This window comes from Bos taurus, chromosome 12 (genome assembly GCF_002263795.3).
Source record: "Bos taurus isolate L1 Dominette 01449 registration number 42190680 breed Hereford chromosome 12, ARS-UCD2.0, whole genome shotgun sequence".
In the NCBI taxonomy this organism is placed as follows: domain Eukaryota; kingdom Metazoa; phylum Chordata; class Mammalia; order Artiodactyla; family Bovidae; genus Bos; species Bos taurus.
Window position 1 is genome coordinate 23,948,410 of NC_037339.1, and position 16,581 is coordinate 23,964,990.

The 16,581-nt window shown below is 41.1% G+C and overlaps 1 long non-coding RNA gene across 2 annotated transcripts in view; it reads right to left on the reverse strand.

The window, feature by feature from the left end:
• The window catches only part of LOC112449047 (uncharacterized), a 75,993-nt gene that overhangs the window by 57,737 nt on the left and 1,675 nt on the right, over positions 1-16,581 (reverse strand). The gene's annotated exons all lie outside the window — the stretch shown is intronic.

Sequence of the window (16,581 nt, forward strand, 5' to 3'; positions counted from 1 at the left end):
AGGCCAGGGTTACAGCAGCAATGTGAATTTAACTCAAAGGACCTCTGGCAGAAAAGTGACTCCATTGATCTGAAACCATCACTGCATGGTCAAAGAATAATAAAATGCATCCCATTTCCTGAGAAAATGAGAATATATTTGTATTTATTACTTTCTTAAAGAATATCAGGGAGCTTGACAGGCTAGGGTCAGGTGAACTATTTCTAGGATGTCTAAAGACCGGGTCACTTCCTTCCTCTCTCTCTCCCTATTTCCCCCTTCCTCCTTGTGCCTTCTCTCTCTCCATCTTTATGTATTTTGTCCTTAGCAGTTACTAATAACTACTTCTTTTTCTCCCAAATGAAATATGAATATGGGTGCAATGAGAATAACCAACAACACCAGCACGAGAAAGCAACCACCTTAGCATTCAACACGCCTGTCAGCACAATGGCATGTATCATGTAGTCCAATTGAATCTTTGCTTTATTTCCATCTGTGTCCTTCAATTTACAACTCAGAAAAGAAACAATACCCTTCTCGGAGTCCTTAAGTAGCCTTTCATGTTACCCAGTGGCGGCACTAGGAGGTTTCTTAAAAATCTTGTTTTGATGGAGGAAATGAAAAGTAATATCTGGGAGAAATACAAATGAATCCTAAAGAATCTCAATCAATGCAGGTCATGGATGCTTAGACCTCATCAGTGAATGTTATCATTTAAAAAAGGAGTCAAAGAAATACAATACACACGTGGTAGTGATTTCCAAGGATATGTGTTCATTTGTTGTTACTGTTCAGTCACCAAGTTGTGTCCAACTCTTTGCCACCCCGTGGACTGCAGCGCTCCAGGCTTCCCTTATGCTTTCATAATTTGTGTTCATTAGCATTGTAAATTAGCCTTATGATAGCCTAAAGCATTACATGTTTCTATTTATCTGTTTTGTGGAAATCAGCACTATACTTATAAGAGATGGAAAAAAAAAACTTTTCTAATTTATGTGAATGGATTCTTGAGGCTTGAGCTAAACCTCCCAGTGACAACATCATGCACAGAGCACATAATGCATTTTAAAAAGGCAGCATATATCCAAATTTTTAAATGGAAATTATAATAAGGTTTTCTGTAAAACGCTGTTAGATATCTTTGAATAATGGTTCTAATGATAACTGTTGTTCTGTTGTCGTTCAGTTGCTAAGTCGTGTCCACCTCTTTGCCACCTCATGGACTACAGCTCACTGGGCCTCCCTGTCTTTCACTATCTCTCAGAGTTTGCTCAAACTCATACCCATTGAATTGGTGATGCCTTCCAACCATCTCATTCTCTATTGTCCCCTTCTCCTCCTGTCCTCAATCTTTCTCAGCATCAGGGTCTTTTCTACCTCTGCATCAGGTGGCCAAAATATTGGAGCTTCAGCTTCATTGTCAGTCTTTCCAATGAATATTCATGGTTGACTTCCTTTAGGATTGCCTGGTTTGATCTCTTTTCTGTTCAAGGGACTCTCAAGAGTCTTCTCCAGCACCACAGTTCAAAAGCATCAATTCTTTGGCACACAGCCTTCTCTATGGCCCTATTCTCACATCCGTACATGACTACTAGAAAAACCATAGCTTTGACTATAAGCATTTTGTCAGCAAAGTAACGTCTCTGCTTTTTAACACTCTGTCTAGATTTGTCATAGTTTTCCTTCCAAGGAGCAAGCATCTTTTAATTTTGTGGCTGCAGTCACCATCCACAGTCATTTTGGAGCCCAAGAAAATAAAATCTGCCACTGCTTCTACTTTTCCCCTTCTATTTGCCATGAAGTGATGGTACTGGATGTCATGACCTTCATTTTTTGAATATTGAGTTTTAAGCCAGACTTTTCAGTAAGAAATTCTTTAGTTCCTCTTCACTTTCTGCCATCAGAGGGGTATCATCTACTAAAGATAACTAGGAACTGTATTTTGACGTTGTAGGTAAAGAATCTGAATTAAATAGTTTCATCAAACATGAGAACAGATTAAAAGCAATATTTCTAAATATTTTTATTTCCTATAACATAATTTTAAGTGTATTTACAATTTAAATAAAATTTATTTAATAAATAAAACCATAAATTAAATATAAGTAGACATTTTCCAACACTGTCTACATGTTTTGTATTATAACTGACAAAATTAATTTTTTCTAACTTATTATAGAGAAAAGGCTCATTTTAGACTGAGAATCATACATGCTACAATAGCTGCTGATAAGAAAACATCATAATTTAAGAAAAAGTAATTAAAACTCTTAAATGCAATCAGCAGTATTTGAATTCTGTTATACTGGCTTCAATGCACATGTAAACTTCATATATATATATATATATATATAGTGTTGCTTTCTCAAGAAATTAATATCAACTCAGGTGGTAAACCCTTTTCATATGACAAAATGTGAACTCTGTAAGTACCAAATGAATGTAACATGCTAAACATATTACTAAAAATTTAGAAGTGAAAGAAGTTATTCTAGGTTGGGATTGTCAGCAAAGAAGGAAGGTTGCCAAGTTTCCTGACTGGCCTAGGGCTGAGTAGTTTCTAGAGGTAGAAGACTTTGGGTGGTAAAGCCAAGAATGTCTTGGAAAAATTAGGATAAGCGGATTGTTTTACAAAGGGGTAAAATAGTGTGGGATCATGAGCAGCTCAACAAAAGAAACGAGCTCCTTCATGAATGAAAATACAGAGAAGACTGTGCCGTGACTGAGATGTTAAGAAAAGGATGTACTTCTTTGACGGCATATATAATAATCAACAAGGAGTGCCATTGCTTTAGGACCCGAAAGAACAAACAAACTGGGAGACCCAGATCCCAATAGGGCTTCTCTGATAGCTCAGCTGGTAAAGAATCCATCTGCAATGCAAGAGACCTCAGTTTGTTTCCTGGGTTGGGAAGATCCCTGGAGAAGGGATAGGCTACCCATTCCAGCATTCTTGGGCTTCCCTTGTGGCTCAGCTGATAAAGAATCCACCTGCAATGTGGGAGACCTGCATTCGGTCCCTGGGTTGCAAAAATCCCCTGGAGAAGAGAAAGGCTACCCACTCCAGTATTCCTGGAGAATTCTGTGGACTGTATAGTCCATGGGGTCACAAAGAGTTGGACATGACTGAGCAACTCTCACTTTCACATATCACTTTTCAGTTCCCACTAAGGAAGCAAGGTTGATACAAAAATTACCAACAGGATACCAGTGTTAGCTTTAATGACAAGTCTTAGGTGATTGGTTTTGAGCACTGTGAATAATTAAACTCCATAACTTTATTGAATGCTACAGAGAGATTATTTGTGTCCATTTCACAAGTAGAGCTGATTGCACTATCACGGGTTTTCTTCACTTAAAAATAATGTTCACATAAAAATTATAGTTTTAGTGCTTACATATTATGTTCTCTGTATTGTTCTTTTTGGGCTTCCCAGGTGGCTCAGTGGTAAAGAATCCACCTGACAACTCAGGAGACACAAAAGACACAGGTTTGATCTCTAGGTTGGGAAGATCCCCTGGAGAAGGAAACAGAAACCCACTCCAGTATTCTTGCCTGGAAAATCCCATGGACAGAGGAGCTTGGTGGGCTACAGTCCATAGGGTCTCAAAGAGTCAGATATGACTGAGCATGCAAGCAGGCAGGTATTGTCCTTTTTAGAAGCTCTTAAAACAAGTTTCAGGGATTGAAAAGAAGGAATAAAATTTACTACATATATTGAGGCCTTCCTTTTTGCTTTATAAATGTCACCACATGTAATGCTCATAACAACCACAGAAGGTAAATGCTACTATTACATTCCTCTGCCAAATGAGAAACTGGTGTCACAGAATGGTTAAGTTACCCTGGCCTAAGACCACTTTGTTAGAAATAGGTGAAGACATGATCTGAACCTACATCAGTTCAGTTCAGTTCATTTCAGTCATTTGCTCATTCATGTCTGACTCCTTGCCACCCCACGAATCACAGCATGCCAGGCTTCCCTGCCCATCACCAACTCCCAGAGTTCACTCAAACTCATGACCATCTGGTCAGTGATGCCATCCAGCCATCTCATCCTCTGTCGTCCCCTTCTCCTCCTGCCCTCATTCCCTCCCATATCAGGGTCTTTTCCAATGAGTCAACTCTTTGCATGAGGTGGCCAAAGTATTGGAGTTTCAGCTTCAGCATCAGTCCTTCCAATGAACATCCAGGACTGATCTCCTTTAGGATGGACTGGTTGGATCTCCTTGCAGTCCAAGGGACTCTCAAGAGTCTTCTCCAACACCACAGTTCAAAAACATCAATTCTTCGGTGCTCAGCTTTCTTCACAGTCCAACTCTCACATCCATACATGACTACTGGAAAAACTATAGCCTTGACTAGATGGACCTTTGTTGGCAAAGTAATATCTTTGCTTTTCAATATGCTATCTAGGTTGATCATAACTTTCCTTCCAAGGAGTAAGTGTCTTTTAATTTCATGGCTGCAGTCACCATCTGTAGTGATTTTGGAGCCTAAAAAAATGAAGTCTGACACTGTTTCCACTGTTTCCCCACCTATCTGCCATGAAGATGGGACCAGATGCTACGATCTTAGTGTTCTGAATGTTGAGCTTTAAGCAAACTTTTTCACTCTCCTCTTTCACTTTCATCAAGAGGCTCTTTAGTTCTTCTTCACTTTCTGCCACAAGGGTGGTGTCATCTGCATATCTGAGGTTATTGATATGTCTCCCAGCAATCTTGATTCCATCTTGTGCTTCCTCCAGCCCAGCATTTCTCATGATGTACTCTGCATATAAGTTAAATAAGCAGGGTGACATTATATAGCCTTGACATACTCCTTTTCCTATTTGGAAACAGTCTGTTGTTCCATGTCCAGTTCTAACTGTTGCTTCCTGACCAGCATACAGATTTCTCAAGAGGCAGGTCAGGTGGTCTGGTATTCCCATCTCTAAAGCTCCTGTGCTCAGTCACCATACAATATCCAGTACTTGGAAAGAACATGAAGTAATTTAAAACTCTGCATCATAAAGAACTCATAAAAGATAAATATACCTAAGTTTCTTACTTTTGAGGACAAATGTATATCTGTGGGTTGAAACCTCAAAACTATTTTTTGAGTTAAGAGCTCAGAATTTATTCTTTGACATAATTGCCCCTGATTTGGTCCTGCTTCCTACACAGCAGGAGCCAGTGTTTCCAGCAACATTGGAAGGACAATCCTGCACTGCATTCCTCTTACAGCTTTGAGGTCTTTGAATTTGTTCTTTCCTCTACTTAAATTCACTGATAAATTGCAAACCTCTACGCGACTTTGTTCTGCCCTGATACACTGCAAGAATTCCATCAAAATAAGCCTTAACTTTCTTGAATACACCACATTTTTATTAGCACTGTAGGAAATAGCTTCGCCCTCTCTGAGAAGTCAGAAAAAAAACATACTTCTGTGTAATGTAAAAAAATAAAGCAACATGTCACACTTACAATGGCAGGTACTGTAAATAGTTTACATTCATTATTTTACATTATTTACACATATTTCTCTACAAATCTCTACCTCTCTACAGAAGAGGTACTTTTATATTTACCACTTTAGAAATTGAAAAACTGAGGCCAAGAGGCTAGGTGGTATGCCCAAAGTCATACAAACAGTAAGTGGCAGAGCTTGAACTCAAATCTAGGCAATCTGGCTATAGAATATGTATTCTCCTCCCCTGTATTAATTGCCCATTTCACCTACTTTCAAAAATCATTTGATCGGTTGAGGCAAACTTAATCAGTTATCTAGAAACTAAAGGCTGGTCGTTCAACAGTAATTGGGTTCCAGCTATGAGTTATGCATAACCCATAACCTGAATATTATTTCCTGATGTATTATTTTTATTTGATAAGATCCATTCCATTTAACATTCACTTATTTTCTCAGAAACTTATAATCCTTATAAAACAGTAAAGACACAGATAAATCAAGACACAATTGCTAAAGAGAACTGTCTTTAACCAGTAACAGAATTTTTTTCTCCTTTTTCAAGAATGCTCTGATTTTAAAGATGGGGTAAAATGTTCTGGCTTAAAATAACATCTAGCTAGCATCCCTTTTACAACTTCTCTTAACTTTCCCCAAATTCATCTCTCAGAGAAGAGATTTCATAACAATCTTGATCTTATATAGGACTAACTGATGCTCTGTCACCAGAATGTAGAAGGACTTCCACTAAATTTCAAAATAAGAGAACAGAACATGAATTGTACAACAAAATTGATATTGCACCAGTACTTTGCATTAGATATTGTGCAAAGCTATCCTCCTGAAATCAGGATTTAGCAAAGTCTCACTATCTCCTCCCTTTTTCAAAATTAATATGCATTAGTTCAGTTCAGTCACTCAGTCAAGTCCGACTCTTTACGACCCCATGAATCACAGCACACCAGGCCTCCCTGTCCATCACCAACTCGCGGAGATCACTCAAATTCACGTCCATCGAGTCAGTGATGCCATCCAGCCATCTCATCCTCTGTCATCCCTTTCTCCTCCTGCCCCCAATCCCTCCCAGCATCAGAGTCTTTTCCAATGAGTCAACTCTTTGCCTGAGGTGGCCAAAGTATTGGAGTTTCAGCTTTAGTATCATTCCTTCCAAAGAACACCCAGGGCTGATCTCCTTCAGAATGGACTGGTTGGATCTCCTTGCAGTCCAAGGGACTCTCAAGAGTCTTCTCCAACACCACAGTTCAAAAGCAACAATTCTTCGGCACTCAGCCTTCTTCACAGTCCAACTCTCACATCCATACATGACCACAGGAAAAACCATAGCCTTGACTAGATGGACCTTTGTTGGCAAAGTAATGTCTCTGCTTTTCAATATGCTATCTAGGTAAGTCATAACTGCATTACATACATTATTAGACATTAATATACAATAGGCAAATGGGCTTCTGCAAGGCTATTCCTTCTGTTTCTTGAGGCAACCAAAAATTTCTCTCTCAGGTCCCCTGATGGTACATACTTCCATTCTAGATCTAGGAAAAGACTGCAACCTCCAGAATATGACAAAGCTGGAATTTGTGGAAGAGAGTGTTACTGAGTCTAAGCTCATACTGCTTGAAGCTCAACAGGCCAATAAATCAAGAGATGATATGTTGGGGCAAGGAATAATGAGAGAATTTATTCAGAGAGCCAGAAGACTGAGAATATAGTGGATGAGTGTCACAAGATTGTCAGGAGAAATATCAATAACCTCAGATATCCAGATGACACCACTCTTATGGCAGAAAGTAAAGAAGAAATAAAGAGCCTCTTGATGAAGGTGATAGAAGAGAGTGAAAAATCTGGCTTAAAATTCAACATTCAAAAAACAAAGATCATGGCATCTAGTCACTTCATGGCAAATAGATGGGGAAACAATGGAAACTGTGAGAGACATTATTTTCTTGGGCTCCAGAATCACTGCAGATGGTGACTGCAGCCATGAAATTAAAAGACGCTTGCTCCTTGGAAGAAAAGCTATGACAACCTAGACAGCATATTAAAAAGCAGAGACATCACTTTGCCAACAAAGATCACTATAGTCAAAGCTATGCTTTCTCCAGTATGGATGTGAGAGTTGGACCGTAAGGAAGGCAGAGCATCAGAGAATTGATACTTTTGAACTGTGGTGTTAGAGAAGACTCTTGAGAGTCCCTTGGACTGCAAGGAGATCAAACCAGTCAATCCTTAAGAAAATCAATCCTGAATATTCATTGGCAGGACTGATGCTGACGCTGAATCTCCAATACTTTGGCCACCTGATGTGAAGAGCTGACTCCTTAGAGAAGATGCTGATGCTGGGAAAGATTAAAGGCAGGAGGAGAAGGGGATGACAGAGAATGAGATTGTTGGATGGCATCACCGAGTCAATGGACATGAGTTTGAGCAAGCTCTGGGAGATAAAGAATAGGGAAGTCTGGCATGCTGCAGTCCATGGGATCTCAAAGAGTTGGACACGACTGAGCAACTGAACAAATCCTTGTGTGTGTGCTAAGTTGCTTCAGTTGTGTCCCACTCTTTGTGACCCTATGGACTGTAGCCTGTCAGGAACCTCTGTCCATGGGATTCTCCAGGCAAGAATACTGAAGTGGATTGCTATGCCCTCCTCCAGGGGATCTTCCTGACCCAGAGATAAAATCCTAGTCTCTTATGTTTCCTCCATTGGCAGGTGGGTTCTTTACTAGTAGCACCACCTGGAAAGCCCCTATAGCCATGCTTAACTCTTCTTATATCTGGCGCACAAGCATTTTGGAAAATTCAAAAAGATCTAACTAAGTTGGTCCATACCCTATTTCCTAGTTTGTTTCAACAGTCTCCATTTTTAAAACATTATCCAAAATGTCAACAGTAAGTAAAAATGAGAAATATCTACTATATGTATGGTAAACTTTGGACATCAAGGAGATCAAACCAGTCAACCCTAAAGGAAATCGACCCTGAATATTCTCTGGAAGGACTGATGCTGAAGCTGAAGCTCCAAAACTTTGGCCACCTGATGTGAAGAGCCAGCTCTTCGGAGAAGACTGTAATGCTGGGAAAGATTGAGGGCAGGAGGAGAAGGGGATGACAGAGGATGAGATGGCTACATGGCATCGCAGATTCAATGAACATGAATTTAAGCAAACTCGGGGAGATAGTGAAGGACAGGGAAGACAGGTGTGCTGCAGTCCATGGGGTTGCAAAGAGTCAGACATGACTGAGTGACTGAACAACAACAACAAAAATCTATCCCAAGTCAAATGGGCAAAAACCCTTAAAACCCAAGTATTAAAGAGTTATACTAACTCACCATAAAAGAAAACAAATAGAAAAGCATAATACACAGACAGTCACATTGTCTAATAATACAACTCATTACACTGAGGTGTCATTTTTAAAAAACAGGAGGTCAGAAAAAAACTGTAGAAAAAAAGAGGGGAAAAAAGTTTACATATACCCCATGTTGATGAGGGCTCAATAAATCACATGTAACACATAACATTAACTGTAAGATATGCCTTCATTTTGATGCAATGGTTCTATTTCCAAAAGTCTATTCTGAGGATGTAATTGGATGTACAGAGAAAAGTGGGTGTACAAAGGCTTTCAGCAAAATCTTACAATAGGAATAATACTGTAAAAACAAACCACAATTTCATGACTTGAGAACCACTTAAGTATTTTATGCAAATATATAGTAATCCATTAAAATGAATATTTTTGAAGAAGACTTGGAAACAGAAAACATTTTTTGAAGGTAGATAAAGGATACAGTTTAGCTATGAACAAATTGGCGTTGTAGAGAATTGTAGAGAATTTCACTGCTATCATTTCCAGGGTTACTCACTTATCTTTTGCTGCTTCCCAGGTGGCACTGTAGGAAAGAATCCACCTACCAGTGCAGGAGGTACAAGAGAAGCAGGAGATACGGGTTCCATCCTTGGATCAGAAAGAGCCCCTAGAGTAGGAAATGGCAACCTGCTCCAGTATTCTTACCTGAAGAATCACATGGACAGAGGAGCCTGGCATGCTACAGCCCATGGGGTCGCAAAGAGTCAGACACAACTGAGCAACTGAGTGCACAGTTTCAAATGGAGGACTTTCTTGTTTTTCTGATTGAGATACTAAACAGAAATTTAAGGTAACCCTGTAGCAATTTATTGTAAATTTCTGTGACTTCAGTGAATTGCATTTTAAGTGGAAGGCAGGTTTGTGGAATGATGTCATATTTGTATGTTAAAATTTAAACAAAAGCAAATTGTCCTTCAATTGCTAATAACTGTAGTATATGCAGTTCACTGTATTGTTTAAATAGATTTCAAATAACTTTCATGTAATTTGTAATCATTTTAGCAGGTGGCATGAGGTTAGCCATCAATAAGCACATGAAAGTGTTGCAAATGAGGCTCCAGATCAATAGAACATTCTTCTTCCCTGGGAAACACAGCCTACTCAGATGGGTGTCCTAGCTGTTCTTTTCTGTTTTGTATTTATTGTAGATACATGAGCACATTTTTTATGAAAAAATTGACAAATGAGGGAGATAGACAAAATGTCTCTCACTAGCATCATTACAGGGATGCCATTTGTTTTAAAGAACATATCCTGAGACAGGCGTGTGTGCTAAATCGCTTCAGTTGTGTCCAACTTTGCCACCCTATGGACTGTAGCCAGCCAGGCTCCTCTCTCTGTCCATGGAATTTTACAAAGAATACAAGTGGGTTGCCATGCCTTCCTCCAGGGGATCATCCCAACCCATGTCTCTTAAGTCTCTTGCATTGGCAGGAGGCTTCTTTACCACTAGGGCCACCTGGGAAGCCAGGGACAGGCAGAAGCAGGCATATAATTTGGTACAGAGGCTAAAATGGCAGTCAAGTTCTTAATCTTTAACCAATGGGTATGTGTCATCACAGATCCCCTTTCTTTGGCACGTATTTTTAAATGTATTACAAAGGTATGTACTCATCTTAGTATGTGGAGTTCCAGAAGTACTATACAAAAAAGATCTTCACGACCCAGATAATCATGATGGTATGATCACTTACCTAGAGTCAGACATCCTGGAATGTGAAGTCAAGTGAGCCTTAGGAAGCATCACTACAAACAAAGCTAGTGGAGGTGATGGAATTCCAGTTGAGCTGTTTCAAATCCTGAAAGATGATGCTGTGCAAGTGCTGCACTCAACATGCCAGCAAATTTGGAAAACTCAGCAGTGGCCACAGGACTAGAAAAGGTCTGTCTTCATTCCAATCCCAAAGAAAGGCAATGCCAAAGAATGCTCAAACTACCATACAATTCCACTCATCTCACATGCTAGTAAAGTAATGCTCAAAATTCTCCAAGCCAGGCTTCAACAGTACGTGAACCACGAACTTGCAGATGTTCAAGCTGAATTTAGAAAAGGCAGCGGAACCAGAGATCAAACTGCCAACAATCTACTGGATCATCAAAAAAGCAAGAGAGTTCCAGAAAAACATCTACTTCTGCTTCACTGACTATGCCAAAACCTTTGACTGTGTGGATAACAACAACCCGAAAATTCTGAAAGAGATGGGAATATCAGACCACCTGACCTGCCTCTTGAGAACTCTGTATGCAGGTCAGGAAGCAACAGTTAGAAGTGGACATGGAACAACAGTCTGGTTCCAAATTGGGAAAAGAGTATACTGTCACCCTGCTTATTTAACTTGTATACAGAGTACATCGTGAGAAATACTGGACTGGATGAAGCACAAGCTGGAATCAAGATTGCTGGGAGAAATACCAATAACCTCAGATATGCAGATGACACCACCATTATGGCAGAAAGCAAAGAAGAACTAAAGAGCCTCTTGATGAAAGTGAAAGAGGAGAGTGAAAAAGTTGGCTTAAAGCTCAACATTCAGAAAACTAAGATCATGGCATCTGGTCCCATCACTGCATGGGAAATAGATGGGGAAACAGTGGAAACGGTGAGAGACTTTATTTTTTTAGGCTCCAAAATCACTGCAGATGGTGACTGCAGCCATGAAATTAAAAGATGCTCCTTGGAAAAAAGTTATGACCAACCTAGATACATATTAAAAAGCAGAGACATTACTTTGCCAACAAAGGTGCACCTAGTGAAAGCTATGGTTTTTCCTGTGGTCATGTATGGATGTGAGAGTTGGACTGTGAAGAAAGCTGAGCGCCGAAGAATTGATGCTTTTGAACTGTGGTGTTGGAGAAGACTCTTGAGAGTCCCTTGGACTGCAAGGAAATCCAACCAGTCCATCCTAAGGGAAATCAGTCCTGAATATTCATTGGAAGGACTGATGCTGAAGCAGAAACTCCAATACTGTGGCCACCTTAATGGAAGAACTGACTCATTTAAAAGACCCTGATGCTGGGAAAGACTGAAGGTGGGAGGAAAAGGGGATGACAGAGGATGAGATGGTTGGATGGCATCATCAGCTCAATGGACATGAGTTTGAGTAAACTCCAGGAGTTGGTGAGGGACAGGTAGGCCTGGCATGCTGCAGTCCATGGGGTCGCAAAGAGTTGGACATGACTAAGCAACTGAACTGCCTGACTGACTGATTACACTTTACTTTAAAAGACACATACAAACAAAATATGTAGAGTTTTTTTTATTAAAGGCTGAAATAAAACATTACCTCATGAATATTAGCTTCACTTTTGCTTCTTAGGTATTGAAACATTTTAATTACTGATGATTAATGGGGATATAGGCTTCCCAGGTGGCTCTAGGGTAAAGAATCTGCCTGCCAATGCAGGAGACATAGGTTCCATCCCTGGGTCCAGAAGATCCCTTGGAGAAGGAAATGACAACCCATTCTAGTATTCTTGCATGGGAAATCCCACGGACAAAGAAACTTGGTGGGGTACAGTCCATGGGGTCACAAAAGAGTGGGCCACATCTTAGTAACTAAACAACAACAAACAACAACCATGGGGATATAAATTATTTCATAAAAAATAGATTTCATAATCTATTATATATAAAATAGATTTTCATATGTATTGTCCTCCCTTCCCTTGTTAGACAGAAAGTAGACTTGTATGTATTATTTGAAGAAGGAATTCAAAGGGCCTGGACTCCATCTTAGGCCTGTTCATGCTGATCATGCTCAGCCACCTTTCCAATGGACTCTGAACTCTGTGTTTAGTGCCTGTGAAAACAATAACAGAAGGATAAGACCCCCTCCAGACAGGGGAACCTTGAAGATCGTATCTAGGTTACTCATAGTCTAAGAGAAAACATACACTAATCACCCCTTCCTCCAGACAGGCCATAAATTGTTCTGTATCTATCGGAGTGTAACCTCGGGTTTATTGATTATTGGCTAATTGTTTGACTGTTTGAGCACATGAGCACATAGCACATGAATGATGGGGTTATTGGGACTGTATTTCCCTTGGTTTATGTAAGTCTCAAGGAGGCAATGGCACCCCACTCCAGTACTCTTGCCTGGAAAATCCCATGGACGGAGGAGCCTGGTAGGCTGCAGTCCATGGGGTCGTGAAGAGTCGGACACGACTGAGCAACTTCACTTTAACTTTCCACTTTCATGCATTGGAGAAGGAAACGGCAACCCACTCCAATGTTCTTGCCTGGAGAATCCCAGGGATGGCGAAGCCCGGTGGGCTGCCATCTGTGGGGTCACACAGAGTCGGACACGACTGAAGCGACTTAGCAGCAAGGAATTTGGAGTGGTGGGTTCAGACACGTACACATGGGGTATAAAAGATTTTCACAAATGCTGGCCGGGGTCCTTGGCTAAGAGGAGACTCTGCCTTGGGCCTGCCAGTGTAATAAACTGCACTCCACTATCTGCATTGCCCTTCTGAGTGAGTTTGTTTCCTGGAATGTGTGGCTACAACAGTTGGTGCATGGGCTCCTACAATATGGGGATGACCTGCTGCTGGCCACCGAGACCAAGGAAAAATCCTGGAAAGGGACAAAAGCACTGCTCCAGTTGCTGATGGAAGCAGGTTACCGGGTGTCAAAGAAGGCCCAGATCTGCAAGGAGGAGGTAAGGTATCTGGGGTTTGTCTTAAAGAAGGACACAAGGTTCCAGAGTCTAGTTGGGTCCTATATACTGATGGCACTAGCCTGATAAAACAAGTGCAATGGCTGTCAGGTTAGCCAAAGCGGAAGGGGCCATCAAGACTGAAAAGGGATGGTGGGAATTGCCAAGTGGCAAATTATTGGTACCAGAGGAGCTGGCACACAATCTGGTAAGCCAAACACACCAAGCGACTCACCTAGGCCATGCTGCCTGCTCACAGGTTAATGCTGCCTCTCGGGTATTCAGACAAAAACCTCCGGGTATTCAGCTGAAAGGCACGCTGCCCTTTGAACACCTGGGAGTGGACTTCACTGAAATGAAACCTCACCGACACTACCGTTACCTGCTGGTCATGGTATGTATGTTCTCGGGCTAGGTAGAAGTTTTTCCTACCTGGACTGAAAGAGCATCAGAAGTAGCCCGGTGCCTGCTTAGGGAAATAGTTCCCAGATTTGGACTTCCTACCAGCGTTGGTTCAGACAATGACCCAGCTTTTGTAGCTGATTTAGTACAACAAGTCAGCAAAACTTAAAACATCAAATGGAAACTGCACACTGCATATAGGCCCAGAGTTCTGAGATGGTGGAATGAACCAACTGGACATTAAAGAGACTCTCCAAGTGGATCAAAGAGACTGACTGCTCCTGGGTGGACTTGCTTCCGACGAATCTGCTCAGACTCAGGATGACCCCACATTCCCAAGGCTATTCTCCATACGAAATTGTGTATGGGAGGCCCCCTCCCATAATAAAACAGGTGTCAACAAATTTGCCTCAGGTAAGGGGGAATAGGATTTCACAGCAGATGGAACTGGGTAAGGTAATAAATCAGGTAACTAAGTTTGTACAAGAAAGGGTGCCATTCCCCCTTAGGGAACAGATTCATGAGTTTACGCTTGGTGACCAAGTATGGGTCAAGGATTAGAAACATGATTTGCTAGCCCCTTGGTGAAAGGGCCCTTATGTTATTCTAACTACCCCTACTGCAGTTAAAGTTGCGGGTATTGTCCCTTGGATCCATCATACGAGGGTGAAGAGAACATACCACGCAGACCCAAAAAAGACTGAGTGGACTGCACAGAGGGACCCCGCTGACCCTCAAGAGACTAAGACCATCCTTAAGAAGAAGGAAAAGAAGATCCTGGACGAGCCCCTTCAGGATGAAGCCGCACAATCAACTCCTGCTGCTTGGCCTCATCAACGTGATTTTGAATTTAACTTCTGTTTCAACTCAGGACAATGTTTTCATCTCATGGGCACATTCCTACGCAGACTTCCACAACACCTCCAACTGCTGGGTATGTGGGGCTATGCCTCTGTCAGTGATGGATGGACTTCCTTGGTGGGTGTCACCACTCTGCCAAGGAGATTTTAAACCACTCTGCTCTTTTCTGGGATGACAAAAAGAGACTTTCCTCTCTCTTGCCAATCATAACCTCTCCTTGCTCTCTTGGTGTGAGACCTACAGTCAATGGACTCGGGTCATGGGGTTACATTTGATATAAAGGCCAGTGTGACAAAAGCCTAACCTACTTGTTGTAAATCTACCCCGGCAGCCCTGGTAAATCTACCTTAATACATGCTAGGTGGACAAGATCCGTGTGTCAATGGTATGAGTATATTGCTGCCTTATTCGTATCCTCTATAGGGACAACAGATATCGTGATTAAAGTAGAGACCTTGGCTAATTTCACAAAATAGGCCCTCCTAGATAGAACAAAAGCCATCCAAGCCTTAAATGAAGAACAAATCCAAATGAGAAAAGCGGTAATTCATAATAGAATGGCTTTGGACATACTCACAGCTGCTCAAGGAGGGACCTGTGCTATAATTAAGGTTGAATGTTGTGTATACATTCCTGACTTATCTGGCAATGTATCGACTGATTTAGATGACATGAAAAACCAGGTAAAAGCAATGTCAAATGAAAACATTCCTTTCTGGACTTCAGTCCTATCTTGGGTGAAGGGCGATTGGTGGAAAACTATATTTACCACTGTTGTAGTTGTCTTGATAGTTCTGCTTTGTGGACCCTGAATTTTACAATGTATTATGAACTTTGTAACCCAAAGGTTGATGTCATTCTCCCAAATTGGTGGTCGGAGAGCCAGGGTGCAATATATCCCTATGAATGATGCTCATAATATGAGTTAAGAGCATCAAGAGGAGGGAATGAAGAAGGAATTCATAGGGCCTGGACTCCATCTTAGGCCTGTTCATGCTGATCATGCTCGGCCACCTTTCCAATGGACTCTGAACTCTGTGTTTAGTGCCTATGAAAACAACAACAGAAGGATAAGACCCCCTCCAGACAGGGGAACCTTGAAGATCGTATCTAGGTTACTCATTGCCTAAGAGAAAACATACACTAATCACCCCTTCCTCCAGACAGGCCATACATTTTTCTGTATCTATCAGGGTGTAACCTCGGATTTATTGATTATTGGCTAATTGTTTGACTGTTTAAGCACATGAGCACATAGGACGTGAATGATGGGATTATTGGGATTGTATTTTCCTTGGTTTATGTAAGTCTCAAGGAATTTGGACTGGTGGGTTCAGACACGTACACATGGGGTATAAAAGATTTTCACAAATGCTGGTCGGGGTCCTTGACTAAGAGGAGACTCTGCCTTGGGCCCGCCGGGGTAATAAATTGCACTCCACTATCTGCATTGTCCTTCTGAGTGAGTTTGTCTCCCGGAACGCGTGGCTACAACATATTACAGTTCATTACCTTGCCTACAGATACATATATTCCTGCATATTTTATCACTGTTTAACATGAAAACATTCTACAAAGTGTTTAAAGATATTAAAGTACTTTTGTGGTAAAGAAGTAAAATGAGAAAGATTCAAGGAAAGAAGAGAATCGCCCTGTTGTTTGCACACTTGTTTTCTGGAGAGATACTGTAGGAACCACCTTTGCTTCTGGCCAACTCGGTATTCATTAGGGGAGGAGACGACTTAGAAATTTACAACAGAAGTCAAGGCTGGGCTTAGGATAAACCCAGGAGAAGAGCTGTAAACTAGAAAGAAAGAAACATTTAGGAATAAGAAAAGT